Here is a 7,812-nt window from a genome sequence, read left to right as displayed (position 1 = left end):
AATTTACATAAGTAGTCAAACCCTTCACTCAGTATCAAATCAAATGTATTTATATAGCCCTTCGTACATCAGCTGACATCTCAAAGTGCTGTACAGAAACCCAGCCTAAAACCCCAAACAGCAAGCAATGCAGGTGTAGAAGCACGGTGGCTAGGAAAAACTCCCTAGAAAGGCCAAAACCTAGGAAGAAACCTAGAGAGGAACCAGGCTATGAGGGGTGTCCGGGTGGAGATTATAACAGAACATGGCCAAGATGTTCAAATGTTCATAAATGACCAGCATGGTCAAATAATAATAATCACAGTAGTTGTCGAGGGTGCAGCAAGTCAGCACCTCAGGAGTAAATGTCAGTTGGCTTTTCATAGCCGATCATTAAGAGTCTCTCTACCGCTCCTGCTGTCTCTAGAGAGTTGAAAACAGCATGTCTGGGACAGGTAGCACGTCCGGTGAACAGGTCAGGATTCCATAGCCGCAGGCAGAACAGTTGAAACTGGAGCAGCAGCACGGCCAGGTGGACTGGGACAGCAAGGAGTCCTCATGCCAGGTAGTCCTGAGGCATGGTCCTAGGGCTCAGGTCCTCCGAGAGAGAGAAAGAGAAAATTAGAGAGAGCATACTTAAATTCACACAGGACACCGGATAAGACAGGAGAAGTACTCCAGATATAACAAACTGACCCTAGCCCCCCGACACAAACTACTGCAGCATAAATACTGGAGGCTGAGACAGGAGGGGTCAGGAGACACTGTGGCCCCATCCGATGATACCCCCGGACAGGACCAATCAGGAAGGATATAACCACACCCACTTTGCCAAAGCACAGCCCCCACACCACTAGAGGGATATCTTCAACCACCAACTTACCATCCTGAGACAAGGCCGAGTATAGCCCACAAAGATCTCCGCCACGGCACAACCCAAGGGGGGGCGCCAACCCATTCAGGAAGATCACTTCAGTGACTCAACCCACTCAAGTGACGCACCCCTCCTAGGGACGGCATGAAAGAGCACCAGTAAGCCAGTGACTCAGCCCCTGTATTAGGGTTAGAGGCAGAGAATCCCAGTGGAAAGAGGGGAACCGGCCAGGCAGAGACAGCAAGGGCGGTTCGTTGCTCCAGAGCCTTTCCGTTCACCTTCACACTCCTGGGCCAGACTACACTCAATCATATGAACCACTGAAGAAATTAGTCTTCAGTAAAGACTTCAAGGTTGAGAGTCTGCGTCTCTCACATGGGTAGGCAGACCATTCTATAAAAATGGAGCTCTATAGGAGAAAGCCCTGCCTCCAGCTGTTTGCTTAGAAATTCTAGGGACAATTAGGAGGCCTGCGTCTTGTGACCGTAGCGTACGTGTAGGTATGTACGGCAGGACCAAATCAGAGAGATAGGTAGGACCAAGCCCATGTAATGCTTTGTAGGTTAGCAGTAAAACCTTGAAATCAGCCCTTGCCTTAACAGGAAGCCAGTGTGGGGAGGCTAGCACTGGAGTAATATGATTTTAAAAAAGTGGTTCTAGTCAGGATTCTAGCAGCCGTATTTAGCACTAACTGAAGTTTATTTAGTGCCTTATCCGGGGTAGCCAGAAAGTAGAGCATTGCAGTAGTCTAACCGAAATGTACAGTTGATTTGTCAGAGGACAAACCATTCACAGAGACAAACATATCTTTCCGACAGATAAGATCTAAACCAGACCAGAACTTTTCCGTGTAGACCAATTTGTGTTTCCAATCTCTCCAAAAGAATGTGGTGATCGATGGTATCAAAAGCAGCACTAAGGTCTAGGAGCACGAGGACAGATGCAGAGCCTCGGTCTGGTGCCATTAAAAGGTCATTTACTCAGTACTTTGTTGAATCACCTTTGGCAGCGATTACAGCTTCTAGTCTTCTTGGGTGTAACGCTACAAGCTTGGGCCACCTGTATTGGGGAGTTTCTCCTATTCTTCCTCTCATGGTCTGTCAGGTTGGACAGGGAGTGTCGCTGCACAGCTATTTTCAGGTCTCTCCGGAGATCGGAGATCGGGTTCAAGTCAAGGCTCTGACTGGGCCACTCAAGGAAATTCTGAGATTTTTCCCAAAGCCATTCCTGTGTTGCCTTGGCTATGTGCTTAGGGTTGTTGTCCTTTTGGAAAGTGAACCTTCGGCCCAGTCTGAGGTCTTGAGTGCTCTGGAGCAGGTTTTCATCAAGGATCTCTCTGTACTTGGCTCTGTTCACCTTTCCCTCGATCTTGACTAGTCACCCAGTCCCTGCCATTGAAAAACATCCCCACAGCATGATGCTGCCACCACCAGACCATAAGTTCTTGTCACATCCCTGACCAAGGCCCTTCTCCCCCGATTGCTCAGTTTGGCAGGGCAGCCAGCTCTAGGAAGAGTGTTGGTGTTTCCAAACTTCTTCCATTTAAGAATGATGGAGGCCACTGTGTGCTTGGGGACCTTCAATGCTGCATAAATGTTCCCTTCCACCGATCTGTGGCTCAATAAAATCCTGTGTCAGAGCTCTACGGACAATTACTTTGACCTCATGGCTTGTTTTTTGCTCTGACATGCACTGTCAATTGTGGGACCTTATATAGACAGGTGCGTGCCTTTCAACAAAGTTGGATCTTTTTACATAATTTGTTTACCTGGAACCATTCAGAGAATTTGGCCATTACTGAGTTGGGTAAATAAATTGAATCAAAATTATTGTTTGATACATCTGCACAGTTTACCTAAACCTTTCTATGGATTCTTCCAGGTTAATTCTGAAATCCATCTATTCGTATAACACAAGACACAGCGATAACCTTCTATCACGGCTAAGGCTAAGACCCCGATGCAGACACAGGAGGCGGATAGTATGAGTCTCAGAGTTTATTTCAGTACAAGGGGCAAAGGTCAGAACTAGGAAGACTAGGAATAGCAATAACTAGACCACAGAAAACACGGAAACACGCTGGTAGGACTTGACAAGACGAACTGGCAACAGACAAACAGAAAACGCAGGCATAAAACAGGAGGGCTGTAAAACGGTTTAATTCTAGATACATGGAAAGTGGGATGTGTACGGAGGGTGTGGAGCAACAGAATTCGTTGTTTTTATTAGGATCCCCATTAGCTAACGCCGTAACGCTAGCTAATCTTCCTGGGGTCCAACACCAATTCACAAGACATTACAAACAACCACTATCAAGACTTCACAGATATTCAACAAATATACAATACAGATAATTAAAATACCTGACAGGAAACACATTTAACATTCAGTTGATGCTTTCTATTTGCTGTCCAGTCATATGGTCTTTCGCATTAGATGTTTGTTTTTTGTTTTCCTTGAAAGTGGATTGACTTTTTACCTGAGAAATATGGATTGGTAAAGAGTTCCATTCAGCTATGGCTTTATATAAAACTCTAGATTTAAGGTGATTTGTCCTTGGCTTGGGTTGTTTTAGCTGCCCTGAATTTGCCTGTCTGGTTTGGTGGTTATGCGTGTTGCTAGAATGTACTAACTGGACTGAAAAATACTGTGTTTTTAAAAACTAATATAACATTCCTGAAGAAGATCAGAAGACTAGATATTTGTTTTTAACTTGAAGCCATGCGAGATTCTGATGCGGGTTCTGTTGCGGGGCAACAGAAGGCGAACAGCAGAGGGGCTAAGGACCTTATAGATGGGGAAAGGGATGATAAAATGGGGGAAAGTTTGCGGGTAGCAGAACAGGGAAGGGTGTTGCGGATGTATTCCACCCACATGAGTTGCTGGCTCCAGGTGGTGGGATTGGTGGAAATGAGGCAACAAAGAGTCGTCTCCAGGTCCTGATTGGCCCGCTCCGACTGGCCGCTAGACTAGGGATGAAAGCCAGAGGACAGGCTGGCCGATAACCCAATGAGGGTCCAGAACGCCTTCCAGAACCGGGATAAGAACTGAGGACCGCGATCGGAGACCATGTCGACTGGACATCCATGGATCCGGAAGATGTGCTGCACCATGAGCTGGGCCGTCTCCTTGGCTGAGGGAAACCTAGGAAGGGGGAAAAAATGGCGGCTTTGGAAAACCTATCCACCACCATAATAATGGTGGTGTTGCCATCTGACGGAGGGAGACCCATGACGATGTACAAGAATATATGGGGCCAGGGGCGGTGATGAACAGGGAGTGGTTGAAGATCGCTAGCCAGAGCTTGCTGCTGAGTCTTGTTCTGCGCACACACAGTGCAGGCGGTAATGAACGTGGAGACGTCAGGAACCATGGTGGGCCACCAAAAACGTTGTCGGACGAAAGCCTAGATCCGATGGAGCCAGGATGACAGGCGAGTCTCGAGGAATGTGCCCATTCCAGGACCGGAACATTGGCAGAATTCGGGTCAAACATATGGTTAGCCGGGCCCACCTCCCTGGGAACACTGCGCCTTGCGGACCTGACTCTCTATTCCACAGATGATAGCAGTCACTAAACAGGAAGTAGGAAGGATGGTCTTGGGGTCCGATGGTGAAGTAGCGGGGCTGTACAGATGTGAGAGTGCATCAGGCTTCACATTCTTGGACCCCGGGTGGTAGGAGATAATGAAATGGAAAGGAGTAAATAACAGGGCCCATCTCACCTGCCTGGAGTCAACTCCAGGCAGGTGAGATGGGCCCTGTTATTTACTCCTTTCCAAGCGCGGGGTCTCCGCGCTTGGCAGTGCGGAGATATTCCAGGTTCTAATGGTCCTTCCACACCAAGAATGGATGTTCCGTCCCTTCTAACCAGTGCCTCCACTCCTCCAACGGCATCTTAACTGCTATTAATTCTCAATTTCCAACGTCATAGGTCCTCTCAGCGGGGTTAAGACGATGGGAAAGGAAGGCGCAGGGATGCAGCTTCTGGTCCTGGACAGAATGCTGGGACAGGACAGCCCCCACTCCGATGTCCGAGGCATCGGCCTCCACCACAAACTGACGGGGCGGGTAGGGATGTATTAAGATAGCTGTAGTGAATCACTGCATGAGGTCTGAGAATGCCCTGTCAGCTGCTGGAGACCATATGAACAAAACTTGGGAGAGGTGAGTGCAGAGAGGGTGGGAGCAAGGGTGCTGTAAACCCGTACGAAACGACGGTAGAAACCGTCGACGAAACGACGGCAAACCCCAGGAAATGTTGCAGCTTCACTCTGGATATGGCTTGAGGCCAATCCACCAGCGCTCTCAACTTCTCAGGGTCTATCTGAATATGCCCTGCAGTGATGATGTATCCTAGGAAGGAGAGTGATGGAACTCACATTTCTCCGCCTTCACGAAAAGCTGGTTCTCCAAGTGATGCTGGAGGACCTGTCGGCCATGGAGGATGTGCTCTTGAGCTGACCAGAAATAAATTAGGATGTCGTCGAGGTAGACAAACAAAAATCGGTTCAACATGTCACGGAGCACATCATTGACCAGGGCTTGGAACACTGCGGGAGCGGTGGTCAGTCCGAACGGCATCACCAGGTACTCGTAGTGCCCGCTATCCATGTTAAAGGCTGTCTTCCACTCGTCTCCTTCCCGCTATCCATGTTAAAGGCTGTCTTCCACTCGTCTCCTTCCCGTATCCGAACCAGATGGTAGGTGTTCTGAAGGTCCAACTTGGAGAAGATGACCGCCCTCTGGAGAGGCTCAAAGCCGAGGAGATGAGTGGTAGCGGGTAACGGTTTTTAACCGTAATGGCATTAAGACCCTGGTAGTCGATACATGGACGCTTGTCCTTCTTGTCCTTCTTCTCCACAAAGAAGAACCCTGCACCATCTGGGGAGGCAGATGGATGCATAATCCCTGCAGCGAGAGAGCCCTCAATGTACCCTTCCATTGCTTTGGTCTCCAGACCCCACAGAGAATAAAGTTGCCCCGAGGCGGTGGGGTGCCCGGGAGAAGGTCGATAGCACAGTCATAGGGCCGATGAGGAGGAAGAGATATAACGCGGGCAGAGTTGCAAACCTCCCTTAAGTTCTGGTACTCTGCGGGAGGGTTGGAGAGATCTGAGGTTTTACCCAAACCCGCAGGGAGACATCCCGGGGCACGCTACGCCAACTTCAGACAATGTTCATGGCAAAACGGACTCCAACCCATGATGGAACCCGTAGCCCAGTCGATTAGGGAGTTGTGCCGCTGGAGCCATGAAAACCCCAAAACCATGGATACATGAGGAGACTCCAGGGGCAGAAACTGAAGAGACTTACTGTTGTTGCCTGACACTCGCAGGTTGATAGGAACTGTATTGTAGGTGACTCTGCCAATAGAGCGCCCATCCAGCGCTCTGACATCTATCAGGATGGAAAGGGGTTGAGTGGAGATACCCAGCTCCAACACCATGGTAGTGTCCACAAAGCTCTCATCGGCCCCAGAGTCAATGAGCACCCGGATGGATTTGGACTGGTCTCCCCACAACAGGGTAGCATAGAGGGGTTTACGAGTAGTGAGAGATTGGAAACTCCCGGTACAGCTCACCAGTGTACTCATACCTACTGAGCCTAGTCTTTGAATGGGCAGGTAGATAAGAAATGTCCTGTAACTCCACAATACAGACAGCTCTTGGTGTGTGGGTGCTCAGTAGGAGACAATATAGCCCTGCCCAGTTGCATGGGCTCTGGAGGAGGTGAGTCGACAGGCCTCTGTGATTTCAGAGGGAACTCGGGTGACACTGGATTCCCTCAGAAATGTAGACTTCGGGGATTTCCGGGATTCCTTGGAGGCGAGATGGAATTAGAGGACGAGCGAGGGCGACAAGGATCAGATCCCCTCTCCCTCCTACGTTCCCGTAGCCGCCCATTGATCCAAGGATATGAGGGAGTCGACGTCCATGGGCAGCTCCTGGGCTGCGAGCTCATCTTTAATCACCTCTGATAATCTGTGAAGGAACATGTCGACCAGGGCTTCCAGTTTCCAGGCACTCTCAGCTGCCAACGTGCAAAAATCCACCGCATAGTCTGCCACACTACAGGAGTCTTGATGTAGTTGTGGCATCTTATGATCAGCCTCTCTCCCGGACAATGGAAAATTGAACACTTTACGTAGCTCTTCCACAAACTTCTCCAGACTGAGGCAAACGGTGGACTGTTGCTCCCACACCGCCATAGCCCAGGCGAGTGCCCGCCCGGACATCAGCGTTATCAAGTGTGCTATCTTCGAGCGGTCCGAGGGGAACGAAGAAGGCTGCAGCCTGAAGATGAGGGAGCACTGGGAGAGAAACACTCTGCAGGTTCTGCTGGTCCGAGTCTGCTGGGTCGGTCATGGCCAGTTCGTACTATCACGGCTCCTCCACATAGCCTAACTCTCACACACTCACATCACTGATCAATTAATTTATACATTTATAATTAGTAGTTTTTTAAATCTGTTTTAACCAACCTTTAAAATGTGTGTACTTGTGTATTGTGTATTGTTTTTTTGTGATGTGGTTTTCATATAAGCCCTTGTGCTTCTGTAACAGTATAACTTTAGACCGTCCCCTCGCCCATGCCCGGGCGCGAACCAGGGACCCTCTGCACACATCAACAACAGTCACCCACAAAGCATCGTTACCCATCGCTCCACAAAAGCCTCGGCCCTTGCAGAGCAAGGGGAACCACTACTTCAAGGTCTCAGAGCAAGTGATGTCACCGATTGAAACGCTATTTAGCGCGCACCACCTCTAACTAGCTAGCCGTTTCACATCCGTTACACTTCCAACCACACCTGCACACCATTTTTTTAATTACATTTTTCTTTCTGTGTTGTTGTCTATCACTTGTTTTCTTTGATCTAAATAAATAAAGCTAAAAGTAAATCCAACATCATAACTTGAAGAAAGGTTACTGAGGGACTGCTTTCCCAAACACTGCAGAG

Source organism: Oncorhynchus kisutch, linkage group LG24, assembly GCF_002021735.2.
Source record: "Oncorhynchus kisutch isolate 150728-3 linkage group LG24, Okis_V2, whole genome shotgun sequence".
Lineage (NCBI taxonomy): Eukaryota > Metazoa > Chordata > Actinopteri > Salmoniformes > Salmonidae > Oncorhynchus > Oncorhynchus kisutch.
The sequence above is the reverse complement of the archived record's forward strand: the minus strand, read 5'-3'. Positions refer to the sequence as shown.